Below are 22466 nucleotides of genomic sequence, written 5' to 3' on the forward strand. Positions count from 1 at the left end.
ACAGATCAATGGATAAAGAAGATGTGGTACATATATACAATGGAATACTACTCACCATAAAAAAGAATGAAATAGTGCCATTTGCAGCAATATGGATGGACCCAGAGATTATCATATTAAGTAAGTCAGAAAAACAAATATCACATGATATCATTTACATGTGGAATCTAATATATGACACAAGTGAACTTAACTATGAAGTAGAAGCAGACCCACAGACATAGAGAACAGACTAGTGGTGGCCAAGAGGGAGACGGCATATAGGAGGGATGGACTGGGAGACTGCAACCAGCAGCTGCAAACTGTTTCTATAGAATGGAAACAGGAAGGTCCTACGGTGGAGCACAGGGAGCTATATTCAATATCCTGTGATAAACCGTAATGGAAAAGACTATGAAAATGGATATATATATGTATAACTGAATTACTTTGCTATACAGCAGAAATTAACACTACATTGTAAATCACCTATACGTTAATAAATCAATCTTCTAAAAAAGGAATCAAGTGAATGCGTGACTTAATCATGTGAAATGGCAAATAACATTTTTTAATTTGGTATTCTTGCTTAAGAAAGACTGACCTTTATTTACATCCAGTATTTACCTGGTACCTTTCAAATGCTTCCCTAAAAAACACATAGGTTATAAATGTCCAGGCATGAGCTAAAGGCAGAAGTAAATGAATGAACCAGGATTTGTTACTGGTCACAATTCAAAATCTAGAAGGCTCGAACATCAATCTCCCCTATCTGTCCTAATTATTGTGCCTTAAGGAAATGATAGTGCTTATGTTCCTATTTCTTTCCTTTAAAAAGGTATATGATTTTTAATACCATAGCTATAGCATTAACTCATAGCATTATTTACAAGTACCACTATTTCAGTCAGTCTTTGAGATGTCTCCTAATCAAAGCATTCTTGTATACACATGTGTAATCTCATCCCCTAAGTACAGAAGAGGCCTACCGACTTGTTTCTAACAAAGGGTATATGGCAAATGTTAGAATTCCCTGGCAATCCAGTGGCTGGGTCTTGTTTTCACTGCTGGAGGCCCACGCTCAATTCCTGCTTGTGGAACTAAGATCCTACAAGTCATGTGGAAAAACCAAAAACAAATAAATAAATATTTTAAAAAGAATATGGCAAACTTAATGGGATGTTATGTCTAAAGCTAGATTGCCAAAAAGGACTGTGATTTCCATCTCTCACTTTCTCACTCTTAGAACCCTTGTTTATTCTTACCCTGCCAAAAGTCAGACAAATAAGCCTGCATGTGGAGTTTCAGAAGCATGTAACAGCCATGTGAGTTTAGAAGTAGATCCTCTCTCGGCTGAGACTCAAGATGACTGCAGCCCTGGTCAACATCTTGATTACAGCCTTGTGAGACCTTAAGCCAGAGGACCCAGCTAAGCCATACCCAGATTCTTGACCCACAGAAACTCTGACTTAATAAATATGTGGCAGGGTGGTGGGGGGAGTTAGTTTGTTACACAGCAATAGCTAACTAATACAACAGTTTAAAACACAAACTCTATTGCGACATTTTCTTTTCTTACAGTTAGGACTGTAATGAAAGGAAATTTAGCTCCCCAAATTATAAGGAAAAAATCAGGTTGTATGGGGATGTAAGATATTCAGAAGTGTCAACAATTAATCCAGATTTGTTCTGAAAGGTAATAATAACTATATTTGGTATATCAATCATAGTTGACACTCATAATTTACACAGCATTTTAAAATTCAACTGGTATTTTCATATTCAGGGGCATTTACTCCTTTTAAAAAGGTTTTGAAGTAGGTATTATTATGATCTCTATCTTACAGATGAGGAGAATGAAACTCAGTAGATTTCATGACTTGCATGAAGGCAAGGACTTTGTCTAGCTTGTTCAGCACTTTTTTCCAAGGTCTAGCACTCAACATGTATTTGTTGGGTAGATGTCTCCCACAACAATATTATATATAAAGATGGTGACTTTTTTCATGAAGTACTCCAGCGGACATATATTAATCAATCAATCAATCAATTTCTATGTATATCTGTGTAACACACAAATATATATTCATGGAACCAATATATGTGTTTCCCAAACAACACAGGCTCCTCTGAAAGTTCACTCTAGCTTTAAAGACAATAAAGAGATAAATCCCCAATTTAGTCCTATTTTTCATACAGTTCAACACCACCAAAAACAGAAACTCAGAGCAAACAACCCTTTCTTGGTAAATCAAATCTCTTCCCTCACATATCATTTCCTATAATCTTCCAGGATGAGGCTGGAAATAACAGACCTTTCTGAGAGTCACCAAAGGAGGTCATCAGCCAACTCAGACCCCGTCATCTCCCACAACACTCTCACCCCTTCCTTGCCATGCCTGGCCTCTGTCCCCCCATAAACATGGTGAGTAGGAAGTAGTAGGTCTTGTCAAAGGTCACTATAAAATAGCCTCAGGCAATGCTGGATAGAGGAGTCCATAGAAATGCAACAAAACTGCTGACAAGGAAACAGGAGGTGGAGGGATTTCAATTGGGAAGTTTGTATAAGCCTTAAATTTCTTTTCTTTTCAAACTTTCACAGTCAAGTTACCCATTCAGTTTTCAATCACAGGCCAATCTCTACTCAGTACCACCTAATAAAAAAGTGCTTGCTCACAAAAAACACACGGAGCCATTAAATAACAAATTAGTCGACATTTTAAGAAGATAAAATCATTAGGTACAATTACCCTTGGAATTGTATGATTACAAATGGAGGAACTCCAACATATCACATATAAGATAATAAAGTAGTGATAGTTATCCCCTCATTCAGCAAATTTTGAGTAAGTGCCTGCACTGTGCCAGCACTAAATGTGGGGGAATGTTGATGAACTGATCATGCACAACCCTCGACATTTCAGAATTTAGATTCCAGTGAGACATATGGATTTTTATGTTTTAAAATTTAAAAATCACTTAAAGAAATATACATTTGAAAACGGATGAATGAAGGAAAAGTTCAGGGTAACCTTAATATTTCATTGGGGGACCTAATTTAGATTGAGGTTCCTGGATAGCTAGGTGGTAAAGAATCTGCCTGGCAATGCAGGAGACATGGGTTCAATCCCTGGTTCTGGGAGATCCCCAGGAGAAGGAGATAGCAACCTACTGCAATATTTTTGACTGGAAAATCCCACAGACAGAGGAGCCTGGATGGCTATAGTCCATGGGGTCGCAAAGAGTCAGGCATGTGATTTAGATTAGGGAACGAGGGAAAAGTAGCAGTTATCCCGTTGAGAATGATCTAGGCAGAGGGCACAGCACAAGCAAAAACCTTGGAGTTAACAAGGACTTGGTGCTTTTAAGCACCTGAAATTCCAGTGTGTTTGGGGTTGTGTGTTGTTAATAGGAGGCTGGCCTAGATGATGCCAATCCTGACTCTTTATCTGTAGCCCCAAACCCTTCTCTGAGAGGCATCATCCCACTGACTCCTAGACGTCTCCTCACACATAACATCAAAGCTCAAAGTCTAGTTCTTTGTCTTCCCACCAAACGTTCCACGTGTCATCTTCTCCATCTCAGTTGATGGCAAATCCATCCTCCCAGGGTCTCAGGTCAAAAACCTCAGCAACCTCCCTGACTTCCTGTTTAGCCACACACCCAATCTATCAGCAAATCATTTCAGCCTTAACCTCTAAAATAAGCCAAACTCCTTCTCACAATCATCTAGTTCAAGCCACCATGGTCTGTTCCTTCTAACAGGTCTCCCTGCGGCCCCCCACCTGCTATATAGTCTGTTCTTCAACCATAACAAGGGAGGTTTTTAGAAGTGATGAATTCTCTTCTCAGGACTCTCCAATTGCTTGCTTTATTGCTGAGATTAATACCCAACATTCAGAACATGGTTTGCAAGCCCTACATGATCTAGCCACCCACTACCTCCTTACTGTCTCCATCCCTGCTTACACACCAGGGCCTTAGTATGAGCAGCTCCCTCTGCCTGAAAGATTTTTCTCTAGATCCCCCCAGGAATTGCTCGCTCATGTCAAAAGCTCTCAAAATGGCATTCCCTGACTATTCCATCTGGAGAGATAAAAGAGCACACCATACCACCAACTTTCTTTTTAGCACTTAAATGCTGTATGATGCATCTCTACTTCTAAAGAAACGTTGTCTGTTGATGCACTGCCATGCCCTTAGAACTTGAAGAGTTCCAGTTAAAGAAGGTACCTTTAATGATGTACTTTTCTGGGCTACCACACGGTCATATCTAGATCACATAAAATTACAAACTCTTAGGAAATTGATTGTGTCTAATAGCTCACTAAGATCAAGGTTCTAGAGTAAGAAGAGAAGGCCTATGTCATCATCTTGCCTATGTGCGTGCGTGCTCAGTCACTTCAGTCGTGTCAGACTCTCTGCAATACCATGGGCTGCAGCTTGCCAGGCTCCTGTCCATGGAATTCTCCAAACAGGAATACTGGAGCGGGTTGCCATACCCTTCTCCAGAATCTTGCCTATGCTCAACTGAGTTTTCAACTAGCATAAGGGGAAGGAGATTAAGGTCTTCTGAGTACATATTTCTCTTGCCAAAAGATTACTCATGTGTTTTTCTAAAATCATGAAAAAAAAAAATCCAAAGCAAACTTAAATGGCAAACAATAGGGGATGGTTTGGAAATTATGGTATAGCAACTCAATGGAATATGATGTATAATCATAGTTTTGAAAACTATGTAGCAACATGAAAAAATGTCTGTGGTATAGTTTTAAGTGAAGGAAGCAGAATTTTAAACTATGTCTATGTTCTGATTCAAACTATTTAAAAATTATGTTAATTTCTGGACAAATGAAAAATCAGTGATTCCCTAGAGTGGTGAAAACCTCACTGATTTACTCATCTCCTTACATTTTTGGAGTTCAAAATACTATTTCAGTTTTCAAGTCCTGGGCGTGTTAGTCGTTCAATCGTTTCTGACTGCTTGCAGCTCCATGAGCTGTAGTCTGTCACCCTTCTCTGTCCATGGAATTCTCCAGGAAAGAATACTGGAGCAGGTAGCCATACCCTTCTTCAGGGGATCTTTCCAATCCAGGGATCGAACCAGGTCTCCTACATTGCAGGCAGATTCTTTACTGTCTGAGCCACTGGGGAAGCCCCATGGGAACATCCATCAATATACCTAAAGAATCTCCCTACGCTGATCCTCTCAAGGACACTCCCAGACATCAAACATCTCATGCTGGTAACAGGAAATTCATGACAAAGAACAATGCTTGAGTATCCCTATAATCAATTGACTCAGGATTATCTAACTCTATATAAGGGACTATATGCTAGGTTCTATGAGGGAAATCAAAACTGAGCAAGAGTCAACTCTTGCTGTGATGGGGCTGATGATCCAGGAGAAGGAATTTATGACAAACTCCAAACAACCACAATATAAGACTTTTTAATCCTGGGAAAAAAATATTAACATAGCACTGAGGAATTAACTAGTTTTGCATTCAGTCTTTGCTTTGAGAGATCCAGAGATGAGTGTTTCCACAGGTGAGGACTTAGGGGACAAGAGCAGATGTTCCAGGAAGATGAGACTCTGAACATGGCAGAGAGGTACTCAACAAAATAAGGGCTGATTATGGGTTTGGCTTAAATAGGGCTTCCCTGGTGGGGAAGAATCTACCTGCTATTCAGGAGACTCGGGTATGATCCCTGGGTCAGGAAGACCCCCTGGAGAAGGGAACAGAGACCCACTCCAGGATTCTTTCCTTGAGAATTCCATAGACAGAGAAGCCTGGCGGGCTACAGTCCATGGGGTTGCAAGAGTTCGACACTACTTAGTGACTAAACCATCCACTACCACCTGGCATAAATATTGGGTATACTCACAGGGATTGTGGCTAAGGTTGGCCAAAAGACCTTAGAACAAATGCTCATAAAGGCTCTTGAGCAGAAAAATGAGAAGTTCAGACCCATAGAGTAGAAAAATTCATTTAGTAGCCAGAAAGAGTCCGAGCTCAGGGATTAAACAAAATGGTTCCAAACTCCAACTCCTCCATGTACTGGTTTTGCCACATTATCTGGTTTGTCACCTAACCTCTGAGCTTCACTTTCCTTATCTATAAAAAGGGATAACTCCAGCTCCTTGATAGGTTTGTTAGGAAGGTTTACATGGTAGAACAAGAGAGGAGCTTCCATAAAGACTCAATAAATCATTTTGTCCCTCTCAATTTCCAGTTCTGAGAAGGAACTGATAGAGAAAACAGGGCAAAAGGATGCAGATCACAGGACATGGTTCATATGTTTTCAAGATTCATGTATGCTATAGCAGACTGGGCAGTGACATGATCATGATGGCCAAGGGAAAAGGCAAAGTCAGCAACTGTCATGAAGGTTCAAGCCAAGAGCTCAGGGGATGATCATGGCCCCCGGTGAAATGGGTAAGACAGAAGGAGAAATGGTATGGACTTGGTTTGTATTTGAACAATTTAAAAACTAAGGAACAGCAGCAGTCCATCTAGCAAAAATAGCCAAGGTGAAGTTGAAAGTCAAGATTGATGACCTGGGATAAAAGTATGGGCTGGAGACCCATGGTATACACTGTAAGATTTTTAGTAGTTGACTGTTCCTATTACCAATGTCTATAATGCTCCTATCTACCCTTCTCTACAGCTCATCTTTATATAGCCCAAATGTACAGAGAAGTTGCTGGACCAAAAACCCTACTTGGCATATATTCTAACTAAATTTAGCATTGTATAGTTTTCTCCGTGATGTGTTTTTTTTTAACAGCTTATAAGTACATAATTCACATGCCATACAATTCACCCACTTAAAGTTTATAATTCAATGGCCTTAGAATATTCACAGATCTGTACAACCATCACCACAATCAATTTTGGAAGATTTTCATCATCTAAAGAATAAAACACATTTTTCCCTCAGTAGTCACTCCCAAGTCCCCAGCCCCACCCTCAGTCTTAGGCAACCACTAATCTACATTTTCTCTCCACAGATTTGGCTATTCTGGACCTTCCATATAAATTAATCATACAATGTAGAGTTCTTTGTATCTGGCTTCTGTTTCTCAGCACAATGTTTTCAAGATTCATGTATACTGTAGTATGCAGCATTATTTCATTTATTTTTAGGACCAAATAATTTTCCAACATATAGATATACCACATTTTGCTTATCCACTCATCAGTAGATGGACTTTGGGTTGCTTCCATGTTTGCACTATTGTGAATAACCCTGCTGAGGGCATTTATTTTCAAGCTTTTGTGTGGACATGTTTTCAAATCTCTTGGATGTATACTGAGGAGTGGAATTGCTGGGTCATACGTTTATGTTTAATTTTTTGAGTAACTGCCAGACTGTGTTCCAAAGTGACTATAGCATTTGACAGTCCCACCAGCAATGTATAAGGGCTCCTACTTCTTCACATCCTCATCAACACTGGCTACTGCCGGTCTTCTTTTTTATAGTCATCCTAATAGGTATGAAGTGGAATCTCACTGTGGTTTCGATTTGCATTTCCCTGATAGCTAGTGATGCTGGACATCTTTTCATGTGTTTATTGGCCATTTGTATATCATCTTTGTAAAACTGCCTATTCAGATTCTTTGTCCATTTTTAAATTGGCTATTTGTCTTTTTATGATGATATGTTTTTAGATCACAGAACTGTGATCTAAACACTGTGTAAAACAGGGGTAGCACCTAGGCATAAATTATCCATCAACTATTAGAAAAGCAGAATTACTTTTCTTCCTGCTTGAAACATCTATGTTCAACTTGGTGTGTCTGTTGTTTATAGGAACTGATGGCTTTTGTGCTTGTCAATAAATATTAGCACATTGAAACAATGGCTGTGAAGCCTGGCAGGGCGACAAACTACAGCTGCATTTCATTCTTTGTTCTCAAGGTCAAAAGTTGGTGCTGCCCTTTTGACATTTCTTTTTCACAAACTCTGAAGACAAATTCAAGGCCAAACCAAGGACAATGGCTACATCAGCAAATTCACTCACCAGTGTAATATATATACATCTATTTTAATGTACAGGCTTGTTTTGTTGGTTTTGTCCGTTCCTGATAATGTATAAATTCCCATCTCTGAAGACTTGTTCTGAATTTTTCTGGGGGTCCATAAAAGTTTATTTTAAACACCTGCTTTAAAAATTGTCAGGTTATGATTCACACAACTCCCAACCTGCCAGCTCCTATAGGGTCCCATACTACTTGTCCTGGGGCTAGTAGTATGGGCATACTTATTGTTATGGGCTGAACTGCACCTCCCAAATCTTCAGCACTCTAGAATGAGACTTTAATAGGACCACCTATTACAGAGGTGGTCAGAGTAAGATGAGGTCCTTAGGGTGGACCCTAATCTAGTATGACTGGTGTCTTTATAAAAAGGGGAACTTTGAACACAGAGACAAACACACAGAAGGAAGAAGACATGGAGAAGAGAGACACAGGGAGAAGACAGCCATTTAAAAGCTAAAGAGAGAGACATGGAACAATTTTCCCTCACAGACATCAGAAGAAACTAACCCTGCTGATACCTTGATCTGGGACTTCTAGGGTTTCCCTGGTTGCTCAGGTGGTAAAGAATCTGCCTACAACGTGGGAGACCCAGGTTCAGTCCTGAGGTCAGGAAGATGCCTGGAGAAGGGAATGGCAACCCACTCCAGCATTCTTGCCTGAGAATTTCATAGACAGAGGAGCCTGGAGGGCTACAATCCTTAGGGTCACAAAGAGTCGGACACAGCTGAGCGACTAACACTTTTTAGTTTCAGCCTCCGAAACTGGGAGAAAATAAGTTTCTGTTGCTTAAACCACCAAGTGTATGGTACTTGATTACAGCAGCCCTAGGAAACTAACACATCTGCCAGTGGGCTTCCTCCTGAGTGCCAGAGCTGTGGCTGCCTTGGGAGGTGGGTGCCTCTCCCTCCGACACAAAAGACCAAAACTGCATTGCCTTGCAACCCAACAACTACACTTGCAGTTTTTAGTTATAGCTGCTCTTTGAGTTTTTGTTCACAGTCATTTTCTGTTCTCTTCCAAGGATTCTGACACAAGCCCATGCATGGGGCACTGGGCCAGAAACCCTCCCCTCTTCTACCACCACAAAGGACAATCCAGACCTCCTAACTGTGTCAGGCTTCTCCTGCCTGGCTCCCTCTTCCCTGACAATGAGTAAATCCTCTCCCTTTCCTATCTTCAGTTAATCAATCCTCCAGTCGTATCAATCCTACTTCTTAAATGGCTTTTGAATCTGGCACCACCATAGCCCAAGTCACTGTCATCTCTGCCTGGACAACCACACTAGCACCCTCACTGGACTTTCCACCTCCAGACCTACACTCCCTCACCCTCCCACAACATTCTGTTGCAATGACCTATCTGGTGTCTCTCCTACCAGTAAGATCTGGGAGGAGAGGGACTGTGTTGGTTTTTGATCATGTATCCCTACTATCAGGCACATAGATGCTTGACAAATGGCTGACGAAGGAAAGAAGGAAAGGAGGGGGAGGTGGAAGTGATATGTAGGTTTTATTCCCTTTCATAAACTATTTCCCTTGATAGCTCAGTTGGTAAAGAATCCACCTGCAATGTGGAAGATCCTGGTTCGATTCCTGGGTCGGGAAGATCCACTGGAGAAGGGATAGACTACCCATTCCAGTATTCTTGGGCTTCCCTTGTGGTTCATCTGGTTAAGAATTTGCCTGCAATTCGGGAGACCTGGGTTCAATCCCTGGGTTGGGAAGATCCCCAAGAGAAGGGAAAGGCTACCCACACCAGGATTCTGGTCTATAGAATTCCATGAACTGGATTTTCCATGAGGTCGCAAAGAGTTGGACATGACTAAATGACTTTCACTTCACTTCACTTCATAAACTAAAGGCCATGGCTCTTCCTTGCTTTCAGCTGAGCATATCCTTGCACTGAGAAAAGCAATCAAGCCAGTACAAACAAAGATATTCAAATAATGCCAAATGGTATGTGGTTTTCAAATTACATGACACAACTTTCTATCCACAGAATCCATCTAGATCTGACGCTGCCCCTGGGAAAGCCCAGAAGAGGAAATACATCGAAATAGACAGTGATGAGGAGCGCAGGGGTGAGTTACTTTCTCTCTGGGACATTGAACGCCTTCATAAAAAGCCGAAGTCTGACAAGGAGACAAGACTAGCAACTGCAATGGCTGGAAAAACAGACCAAAAAGAATTTCTGAGGAAGAAAACCAAAATGAATCCATTTTCCAGTTCCACCAATAAAGAGAAGAGAAAGCAGAAGAACTTCATGATGATGCAATATAGTCATAATGTCCGGTCAAAAAATAAGCGTTCCTTCCGTGAAAAGCAGCTGGCGTTACGAGAGGCACTCTTGAAAAAGAGAAAAAGAATGAAGTAACTTCCAAGCAAGTCTTCCATTCCAAGGAGAATGCTAAATTTGTATTATTACTCTGAAAACTTGCAAATTAAGAATATTTGTTTATATTAAAAAAAAAAATTCCCTATGTTAACAATTTTTAAGTACATAGTTCAGTAGTGTTCCATGTAGTCACAGTTGTGCAACCAATCTCCAGAATCGCCTATTTTTTCAACAAACATTAAGTAACTAGAACTATGTAAAGGAATGTAAAAGTTCCTAAATATACCTCCTTAAATACCTGCTAAATGTTAAATAAAGATTAAGCAAGAGAGAGAGAATATATATATACACCTATGGTTGATTCATGTTGAGGTTTGACAGAAAACAACAAAATTCTGTAAAGCAATTATCCTTCAATTAAAAAATAAATTAACTTAAAAAAAGATTAAGCATCCATTTATAGCCTTCTTTTTAAAGAGAGTATCATTTTGTGCTTCAGGATTTTAAAAAAAGTTTATTTCCTGGAAGGAGTAAAAATGAATCTTGGATTAAAGGGTTAACTTGTCTGTCCTAAGAATGCCCCTTCCTAAGGGCAGAGCAAGCAATTCCATGTAATTTTTTTCCGCCCCGATTTTTGCAAGTGCTTCTGAGGCCCATGAAAAAAGAATTGTGCTTCTTTGTCAGGGCTCTATCCATCCGAGGGAGAGACATCACCGTTCTTTTCTTTTTTTTTTTTTTAACGTCTTGAATGGTTTGAGATTAGCACGGGTATTTAGCAAAAACTACAATTTCAAATTACATGCTGCTTCGTGGTGCCAAAACCCTGCACCATCATCTTTGATGACGTCTACCAACACAGCTCTAAGAATGGAGGTTGTTAGTCATCTTGCCTTGAAAAACTGGAAGATGAAATTGTAAACAATGTGTGCTTAGACAGGACTTATTAGAAGAGTGTCTTAAAGATAATTTCAGTTTTTTTCTAATCTAGCAGTATCTGTTAATCACCAAGGCATGTGTGCTTGCTAAGTTGTTTCAGTTGTGTCCAACTCTTTGTGACCCTATAGGCTGTAACTTTCCAGGTTCCTCTGTCCATGGGATTCTCCAGACAAGAATACTGGAGTGGGTTGCCATGCCCTCCTACAGGGGATCTTCCTGACCCAGGGATCAAACCTGCATCTCCTGCATTGGCAGGTGGGTTCTTTACCCCTAGCAATGCCTGGAAAACTCTTAATCACCAATTGTGTATCTAAATCAATGTGACAAATAGATACTTGCTCCAAAGGAGGAATAATTATCCACAGGCATCCTAAAAAAGATAATCACATTTACAAGCATATATGTTAGTAACAGTCTGGTCTTCATTGGCTGAGGTTCTTGTTTATATATGTTTAACCACATATTTGTGTAGATATTAAGATTGCTTTAACATTAGTATAATGTTTGGAAAAAGAACCAAAGTGACCCCTCCCTGGCACTGGTAACAGATCGCACTATTAATCCCGGCTTATATCTCCCGCATTGAAGAAACAGAGGTGGAGGCAAAGACTACAAATTACTAAATCCAACTCTAGTCATTACTAGGAGAAAACAAAAACCAAATACTCCAAAGAAGATGACTCCAGGTCAAGTGTGAAGACAGAACATTGGTAAAACAAGAGTTAAAATGTTTTATTAAAGACAACTTAGGAGCTAGGACTAGAGTCTGTCTTGCTCAACAAATGAATACCTAAAACCACTCACATTTTTAATCTCATCGTCTCTCCACAAAGTTCTCTGACAGTCAATCACAAAGGAGCCTGAAGAAAGTTTCCCTAGATACCACCAAAAACACAGGTTTGCAACAGATGTCTCCATGAAACTTTCAGAACAGATTCCATGTTAAGAGGTTGATAAACCCATATGTATTTGTTAATCAGTCCAGGTCTGTACATGCAGCCTGAAGCTGGGAAGTAAGAGTTATTAGCAGAGAAATCATTGATGTGCAAATAATGCATGAAAAGTATCAGAAAAACATTATTTATAAATTCAAAAACAAATGCAATAATATACACAGTTGGGAACTCCCCACCTGGAAGCCATCCAGACCAGTGCTTATATTTAGGCACTAACTGATGTGCAAATAATGCATGGAAAAGTATCAGAAAAAATATTATTTATAAATTCAAAGACGAATGCAATAATATACACAATTGGGAACGCCCCACCTGGAAGTCATCCGGAATGCTTATATTTAGGCACTAATGAATATGAGCTTTTTGCTTACACTGACCACCCTCCCAATTAAGGAACACAGTGTCAATCTCTCAGTTTCCCCACCTATACAATAGGAAATCGTGCTGTGTGTTAATGAGTGGAGAATAAAATTCTCCCAGTGAATGAAATTACAGAAAACACAAATGTTATCACCATGAAATGTAGAGAAAGGTATAGTTTTGAACCTAAAAGCAGTTTAAAGTCACGTTTTGAAAGAACACGGCCAGAGAAACATGTACTTGGAACCAAGTTGCTATGCAGGGGATAAGGAGAGAGATTCAGGGTGAAATGACTCACGAGCGAGGGAATGCAGGAGGAGCTCTAGGCAACATGAAGTCACAAAGGACTGTCCCTGAGGTCTCTCCTCCCCTCCACAAACAATACAGCGTGTTGACTTCAAAAGAAGATGGGTGAGGAGTTTGGAAATTATTATTTTTTGTTTTGGGGGATTCGTCACATCATTTACCAAAAGTACAGGCTGGAATGTTGTTCAAAATATCATTAAAGGAAAACATTTTGATGTGTACTAAGAGATACTGATTTTTCTAATACTTAAAGGATGACAAATAGAATGAACACTTTAATTCTAGGGGTTTGTAACTGAAACTTTGACATGAGCAGAGAGCAAGTTTGGTCTGACACGAAGCTTGTTAAAAGCTTAGAGGGCAGAAACACAAGGGTATTCAGATGTCTCAAACAGTCAGAGCATCTCTTCAAAACCAACTAAAAGCAGGGAGCATCTGGGGCAAAGAAGCAAGCTAGCAAAATACCTGAAATGTGGTGATCTTGCCCTTTTCCAAAATGGAAGCTTTCTGAGAGTCTGCGTGGAAACCAAATCCTACCTTAAGATTTCTCTGGAAGCCAACCACTTAAAACAATCCGCACCGAAACTTACACAAAAAGGAGCTAACTCATCTGTGGTTCAAAGAATTATCTTCTAAAATCTTCACGTTTTAATTTGTATTAATGACATCTTCTTAAACATGTTTTGTAGCATGCAGCAGCACACCAATAAAAACCACTTGCTGCCCTTTGAACTCTGAATGCTCCACTGCAATCTCTTTCCTTAAATAGAATCATGGAATATTAGAGTAGAAGATTCCTCAGCGATCAGTTAGAATTGCAGTTCTCAACCCTGGCTAAACTTTACAAGCATTTCTGGAGTTTTTAAAAAATATAGAGGCCCAGGTCCCCACCCCAAACAAATTAAATCAGAATGGAGGGGACAGGGTAAATATTAGCAGTTTTTAAAAAATAAACTCCATAGGTGGTTTTATAGGGCTGCCAGGATTAGAACCATTGATATAGCCTATAGATTTACATTGCCCAATACCATTGTCACTGAAATGTGACTTGTGAGCATTTGAAATCTGACTAATCTGAATTGAAATATGGCATAATTGTAAACACATACAGGATTTCAAAGATCTACTACCTCCCCAAATCACAAAGTATCTCATCAACATTTTAATATTGATTGTATACTGATAATATTTCAGATATACTGGGTTAAATAAAATTATTAAAATTGACATCACCTTTTAAAAAATATTTTTAATGTGGCTATTGGACCACTTTAAATTACATATGCAGCTTGCATTTGTGGTTCCTGCCATTGGACTGTGCTGGTCAAGACCAACACTCTAATTACAAAAGAAGAAACTGAGGCAGAGAGCATAATGAGTTCAAGGCAGCACTTTGGAATCTTAAATTCTCTTCTGGCCTCAGGCTTGTCCTGTTACCTTAGGGCTCACTGTTGCAGAGCTAGGAATGGCTGAGCCCAAGAAGCCACCATTGGGATTTCAAACCTTTCTTTCTTTTATCTTGCTGGTTGTTTCCTCTAAGATTTGATATGGAAATCTATTTCCCTTATGAAAAAACGTTCCCTCTCTGCTGTGCACACACTTGTGATTTGTTATTGTAGGGTTACTCATGAAAGCCCAGTCACAAGAATGGATGTTAAAAATAAATCTAGAAAAACATTAGCATAAGGGAAATGAAGAAAATAAATGAAGACTATTAAGGCTTTTAAGATGTAGATGGTCAAGTGCTATCCCGTGAATGTTTTACCCTGTTGCAGTTTAATAAATAACCCTGGAGACCCTCAGCATTCCAAAGTTCATCCTCAGCACAGCATCCCAGTCTCTGCTCAGAATGTAGAAGCCTGAGCCTGTAATATTTTCTTTCCTCTCAAAGGCAGTGTTTTTCTGGACGCTGCTGGCATTCAGTGAGGCAAATCAGGCTCTTCCTAATGGCACACCTCATCACACCTAGGTACCTTTCTAGAAGTGGACTTTATCCTCAAAACCCTCTATCTCTGCTGCATGGATTAGTACTTGGTCATTCCGAAGTCAAGTAGCATCACAGTTGACTTAAAGAAGAAAATCTTGTTTTGATAACATAAAGTGGTCCCACCAGATTTGGCAAAAGGAGATAAGATGTATTTCTTCTAATAATCAGCTAATTCAAACAAAAACAGAGATGTTTTTTGTTCCATGTGGTTTTCCCCCCTTGGGAAGCCAACAGAGAGAGAATTGCATAAAACTGGCTGAAGTGTGTTATATTTGAGAAATCGTGCAACACAGGGGCTCCTCAGTGTAATCAAAGAATAAAAGAGACCTGAATTCTGATATAAAGTGTTCATGCAAAGAGCTGGAAAGGAAAACTATGGGTCAAGCCAAACAACACATACAGTAGATGCATTCAAGATTTCTGTTGAGATATTCTTGTGCTCCATCCTAAATACAGCAAAACCAAAACATCATCTGAAATCAAATGTTTGGTGCTCTGGAGCCCCCTATGTTGCATGCATGATTTCTATTTGCTGTGATCAGTGAAATTTTGCCAGTCAAACCTCAAAGATCATACTTCCAGGTCCAACTCACTCCTTGTGTAGTAATATTCACCTATAAACAATCTCAAATACACCATCCTGTGAAGATAATATATTACAGACAGATCTTAGGCAAAAATGTATCTGCCAGAGTGAAAATAGCACTTGTTACTCTATTCAACAAAAAGAAAGACAAAGGAATTTTAAATTTAAGAAATTTTGGGGGATTCCTTCCTCAGAGATGAAAAAGAAAGGACAGGAAATTTATGAAAGGAAAAGGGCAAGAAAGTAAAGAAAGTTACTGCCTTTACTGAGATGATCCTATAGACCGTTTTTAGTTATGCCTGGTTTTTAATCTCAAATGAAGTCTGAATGATGTAGTTTTACAGGGCATGTCTAATTACAATGGTGAAGATGAGTAGCCTTCAAATAAGGAAATCAATATCAGAAAAATTAACATTGCAGATATATAAGAATAACCACAACAAAAACTACAGTTTATATGATCAAGGTATTCATTCAAAAGATCTGATAAAAATTTGAAAAGTTAGTAATCAAAAGGCTTGAAAAGAGCAAAGCATTCGAAGCCATGGGTTACGCTTCCTTCAGGACAAGGGCATTTATGGCAGCTTGACGCATGGAAAGACCACCTGACCTGGAGGTAAGGACCCTGCTTCTTTCTAGGCTGGGTTCGGCATTCTCCAACTCTGGGCCTTGGATGAGTCAGAAGAACCACCAGGCCGGAGGCCGTCTTCTGCAAAGGGATGAAGTTGGTCCATCAGCGAGAAGACACCCCCTGCCCCACCAGTTCCAGCTCTGCCAAATGCTATCATGAAAGCCCTTCTCATGTCTGAACCCCTAAGCCGAAAGGAACTCTCATCATGACTAGGTGTGAGCGCTTAGTCGCTCAGTTGTATCTGGTTCTTTGCAACCCCATGGACTGTAGCCTGCCAGGCTCCTCTGTCCATGGGGGTTCTCCAGGCAAGAATACTGGAGTGGGAAGCCAAATGCCAACATGGCAGTTTTCAATCCTTGTTAATTTTAGGGTAGAGATTACAAATGTGAACCTTGAGGAAGTAGAAGGAAGCAATTAAAATATGTATTTTTAAAATGTTAAAGTTGATTCTGATCTATTTCTCAGAAAACCTAAATGGGCAACAGAGTGAGCTTGGAGCTAAGAAACATGGAAATGTCACTGTAACATAGTATACATTCAGGAATTTATCCTAAACTTTTAAAGTTTTATTTTGAAGCTCCCAGAGTCTCAATAAGAGTTTCAAAATTTTTACTTTTGTTTCTATAATAGTATCATCAGTATTACCTGGAAACTTCTAAAAGCCTTCTCTCTCTTCTCTTTTCTTACATTAAATTCCTGATTTGTGATTCCCAACAATGGAATACTAATGGATCCTCAAAAAGCACTAATTGTCCATTTTTTTCCTAATTACAAAATGTAAGAACCCTTTATTGAAAACATTAAACATGATGTCATTTTTAAAGTACCAGAGTTTCTATTTAAAGCAATGCCATAAAGTAGATAGCTTATATAGTTTACAAATAGCAATACAAAAAGGTTCTTTAAGTCTGCTTAGCATATCTGAAAGTACTTCTTTCTCACATTTAAATATGTGCAGCCATTGCCCCCCTCTCCAAGTTTATTACCTTATCTCAACTGTATAATTTTCTTAAACAGGATTCAGAGAAATAGTCCCAGATTTAAATTTTTAAACACTAATTTATAAAAGCATGGGTTGATTCCCATAATACAGCTGGTAGTCAAACTGGACAAGATAATGAATTGACTGAGATCATTGTTCCATCTTCATCCAAGAAAGCTGCCTCTAAAAAAAGATCTTAAATTGCTGTGGAAATCCAATTTGTAAGAAGCAAAAGAAGCATATAGATGGGAAACACCAGCCATGATCACATTAATTTTGTGGCTAACAGCACTGCTTTGAAGTAAAGAAGAAGGGGGAAAAAAGATGACAAAAATAATAAGTCTATTCAAATCCCCAATTTATTCTAATAGCATAACCGGAAGAAAACCAACTACAGACACAAAGTTCACATCTTGGTGATCCAGCAAACATCACACCCCCACAAAATAATTTTCAGCTTAATAAAAAGTAAAGGAAAGCTAAAGGAAACACTCTAGGACGACGATGCATCATTGCCAAAAAAGCAAATTATAGTAAGAAATCAGGAGACCAAGAACCTGACATTAGTACGAACAGCCAAGGAAAGTCCACGATTGATTGGTTTTGAATCCACAGGTGTGGGAAACTGACAAATAACTGTAACCAAAATCTTCAACTTACTGTAACTGAAAAGACATACAAGAAAAATCTAACAAGCTACCATTCACTGAACCTCTTGTTCAAATAAAAGCTGCGACACCAGAAAGATATAAAAATAAAAGCACTGTTTATTTTTTTGTGGGAATGTCCTAGTTAACTATCTGCTCATACATAAACTATATAAGGTCACAAGTGACTTTTCATTGATAGGCAATATGGGGGTATCAGCCATTTAAATTCAAAACCAGTTGGCTTCAAGATATGATCAACTGAGTAAACATGTTTAGTCTGGGTAAAGTTAAAAAATAAAAATCACTATGAATCAGACAGGATTTCAATATAACATTTATATAACATGCTACAAGCAAAAGAAAATGAGAAAACGTATAGGGAAGCACGATGAAGAAAGGAGTTCTTTAATTGTTTTCTTTTTAGGTTTTATAACTAAAGTAATAGGTGATATTCCATCAACAGCATCCTTCTTCAGGGAATACTCATCTAGGAAGGTTTTTTTTTTTCTATTTCTAATTTTTAGGTTTCTTTTTTAACCAAAACTTAAGTAGCTACTGAAGTGATTCATGAAAGCTTGGGGGAAAAGAGAATTCTTACCTGGCATATCATTTCACATGTTTCGTAGCTCCCCTACTGCAGTTCCCATGCTCACGAACGTTATTTTACCCAGGAAATAATGGTCTTATTCACACACACAAACACACACACAAAACCTTCCAATCAAATGTTATCAAGTCTCAGGAAACTACAACAGCAACATTAAAAGTCAGTGTAAAATAAGAATTCCACTTACGAATCTCATTTATGAAAATACAAGATGGTTCTCCTGGAAACAACTACAAAGTTCCCTTCCTCCTTAACAGCGTAATAAACATCATCTTACCATTATCTGTAGAATAAAATCAACAACGTGTTGCTTCCTGCAGCCACCAAATCAAGTTTTTCCTTCCTTTCTTTCTAGTAAATTCTTTCTCACCAGCAAGATTAGGAAGAAAATTAAGCTCTAAGTATTTGCTTCAGTAATTCAAATCACAACACTGAGAAACCAGCTCTTAGTAAAAGAAAAAAAAGAAAAAAAAAAGAACAGGTCTGGTATTTTACAATCACTTCTGCAATCCACAGGTACCTCCTGGACTCCGGTACCTCCTCTCCTCTCCTTTCTGGTTCTAAGTTTCTTTTAGTAATGAGACTAATTTTTCCAGAAGCCTTGAACTCCCCAGATTTAACTGACATGGAAAATGTGACTAAAAACTTGTAGAACTGTCTAGCCTCCAACCCTACACAGAATCAACTTTGTTGTAAGTGTTGAAGAACACCTCGCAAGCAGCTACTTGCTCCTTTAGACGCCTGCACGACACAGCACAGAAGACCAAATAACACTGCGCCATCTAGTTAGCAAGCTGCACTCTCCATTCTAAAAGGGGGGACACCTTCAAACTCTGGGACTTAAGGACTTGTCAGGGTTCAGCTGCTCTAAAGGTCCAATTGTTTATTTAAATAAAAAAAAAATATCGCTACTGAGATAATCCACATCTAGTGGATATGGGAAAATTTAGGTTATAATGGCACTACAAACTTTTACATCTAACTTTGATTTACAAGATAAAAGCAAGTTTTAAATTAAAAGGGCTTTCTGTTAATAGAGCTTATTATTCTGAAGACGGGGAATGATTTTCTTCGAAAGTTGTCCCTGGGTGCATGCCTATTATCTGTGCTTTTCCCCTTCCACTAATGAGCATTTATCTAAAGAGCCTGTTAATCCTCTGATGTGTGCTTCTGGTCAGAGGTAACAGTTTGAATAAAACCACTAATCACTGATCACTAAATCACTGATCATTAATCACACTCTCCAGTGCTGGTGACCTGGGCCATTTTCCCCTTTAGGTCTACGTATGCATCACAAACAAGAAGTTTTCACATTTCAGATGCACATGTATTGTGTGTGGGGTCATACTATTTCATCTCTAGATGTGAATAAATAATAAATACTGCCACAAACTTGGGGAATGATGTCAATTAGACCCCAGACATGAGTTTCACAAATGCCTACTCTACAGCATGGCTTTCACTCTGAAGAAAGTAGATCTGATTATAACAAAACATGTGTTCTTCAAGAAATTCCCACATACTCAGAATATAAATTTTCCTTTATTTAGCTTTCACCAGTTTCAAATCAGAGAGCACTCGGCTCTTCTGCAACCCCTCTATTCAAAAGCCTGTTAAGAAATCTTTTATTTAATTTCTGCTACACACTGCAGCCCCACCCCCAGCCCCTCCCTACCAGGAGTTCTTTTTACTTTTATCCCTTCAACATGTCATATACAGTATTTTTATTCAACTGCCAGATATGGGGATTCTGACTCAATTCAATGACTTACGTATTTAACTTTCTATTTAAATACAGAAAGTTAATGTTAAGAGAAAAAAGTTAACACACGCACCACTTTATTGTAAGATATTTTGCGTTCAATGACTTACATTCCCTCACTTTGGAAATGAAACGTTTAATCTCGAGCCTTCCAGCTAAATTTGATTTAGTCAGCATCCTCAGCCATCCCTCTTCGGATAACCGTCTGAGGAAGGCGCTGTGTAAAGTTAAGTACTTTGCTTGCAGGGAGTGTGTTGTTTTCCTGAGTCACCACGGGGACAAAGTGCTATCACAGTGTCTCTGAACATTTCCTGAGACGCCTTTTCTATCAGAGTTGAGCAGTTTGCCCTGGAGAAGAGGGTTCACTGGTGCCTTTCTTAAATAATAGAGAAGAGCAGATTGTGTGTGCGTCCATCAGGTACTGCGCTCCCTCAGCCACCAGAAGCTCTTACCCACACTCCAGGGACTGTGATCGCCCCAGGGAAAGCAGTCAAAGGCGGAGGCGGGGCCAGAGTGATAACGGTGTGGGCGGTAGAGCGGGTGGAGAAAGAGGGATCCGGGAGGAGAGGGCAATAACGATGCTCAGGGAATCGGCGATTGTACGAGTATGTTGGGGGTTGGAGATGGAAAGCCTTGTCTTGTCAGCACTTCTAAGGCCCCCAACCCTTGAGGATCTGAAGCTGTTAATCAAACACTTATTGGTCTGCAGAATGACGTAATGGACCTGTATCCAGCCTTTATTCCTTGACACATGTCAGAGAAGGAGGGAAAAATAAAAATCAAACACTCTGTAGACTCTGACAACGAAATATACAAGTAGCCCACTTCAGTTCCCGGCCTTGAACAAGTCTCAAGTGGGGGCGGCACTTGTTCAGGGAAAGTTGGGGTGGACAAGATCTTTATCTACCAGATACTCACCACCCCCCCACCCCACCCCCGAAATAAATCTATGGCAGAGGAAAAACGGGATGCAGCCGCCGGGAGAAAACATCTCCTGGGTTCCTTCTTGAGTCTTGCCCCTCTAAGAACGTCCTGAAAAGTTTTGAGCTATTCCGTAGAGAATTTGGTGGAGAGGAAGGCTCCGCCGCCGTGTCCTGAGAACTGCAGCCTCGTCGAAGGCGGGAGCTGTCATTTGGGGCAGCGGTGGGGAAGAGGTAATGATGCCAGCGAAAACCGGACGGAGGCAAGAGGCGGCTGCAGGAGTGAAGACGAGGAGAGCCTCGCCACTGTCGAGCCTTCCACGCCAGCAGTGAAAGTCAAGTGCCCTCCGAGGGCGATGCCCCCTCATTCCCTGGCGCGCGCGCCCACCACCTGCGGTGGGCAGCCCTGCAAGAGGTGGCAGCAGCAGGCTTGGGGCCCGGGAGGGAGCTAGCCCCCAGTGCGCCCGCCCGTCCGCCCCCTAGGTGACCCGGCGTCCTCGCCGCGCCCGCTGGAAGTTTGCAAACTTTCTCCGGGGGTTCCGCCGCATCACCGGGAAGTTGGGGACGCGGGGGGGAGGTTCCTGTCTCGCCGTCTCCGCTGCTGCCGCCTCTGCCGCCGCTTGACCGCACTTCTGGAGGGTTCCGCACCTTGCCAGGTCTCTGGAGGCAAACACACACCCCCGATTCATAACTGTTCCCCGTGTCAGGGAAACACACGCGCGCTCCTACACACGCACGCACGCTGGGGCGGACACGGCGCTCGCTCCACGTTAGCATCCCTCTCTAGTCGCACGGCGCGGCGGCCACCAAGACGCGCTCCGGGACGGACACAGCGTGGGGTCTCTGGGGTAGCCTCAGGACACGGCCGATTCCACAGTCCACCAGTATTTGGGGCCTGACTTCCCTCTGGTCCGTCAAAGTGTTTACAAACACAGATCATCCTCCAAAAAGAAAATGCATCGCATCTTCCCTACTCCTTGCCCTGCGACCTGCCCACTGGACCAAGTAACCTCGCGGCTGCTGCCGAGAACCAAACCCTGCAAACAAGTACGCTCCCGATACGGCTCCCGCGGCAAGTGCAACAAAAGTGACTAAATGCAAAAGCCCCAGAAGTGGCCTAGCCGTATTTTTAGGAACTTACCAAACAAGTGTGGAGAAGGCAAGAGCGGAGCCCGGGTGAAGGGACCACGTTGGACTGAGCAAAGATTACAATACATTCTATTTAGAGTGCATTACATCACCCCCCCGGTGACGTCACGTGGGATTCCTGAACTTCTAAATCATTGCGGTCCGTGGGGGGAGGGAGGAAGGGAGGGGCGGGGCCGTCGCGCCGAGGGGGCGGGCTCCGCCCCGGCCCCGCCCCACCCCCGCCCCACGAGCGGACCCTGGTGCACCCGCGGGCAAGCGGCGGCGGCAGCGGCG

At 40.8% G+C, this 22466-nt stretch overlaps 1 protein-coding gene across 2 annotated transcripts in view; it reads right to left on the minus strand.

Moving 5' to 3' along the window:
- Nucleotides 1-22229, minus strand: part of CREB5 (cAMP responsive element binding protein 5) — a 431442-nt gene extending 409213 nt beyond the window's left edge. For both annotated transcript variants that reach the window (XM_065939200.1, XM_065939199.1), the window contains exon 1: nucleotides 22186-22229. The gene's annotated coding sequence lies outside the window, so the exon portion shown is untranslated. The remainder of the gene's footprint in view (nucleotides 1-22185) is intronic.
- Nucleotides 22230-22466: the final 237 nt, after the last annotated feature.

Source organism: Muntiacus reevesi, chromosome 6 (assembly GCF_963930625.1).
Source record: "Muntiacus reevesi chromosome 6, mMunRee1.1, whole genome shotgun sequence".
NCBI lineage: Eukaryota > Metazoa > Chordata > Mammalia > Artiodactyla > Cervidae > Muntiacus > Muntiacus reevesi.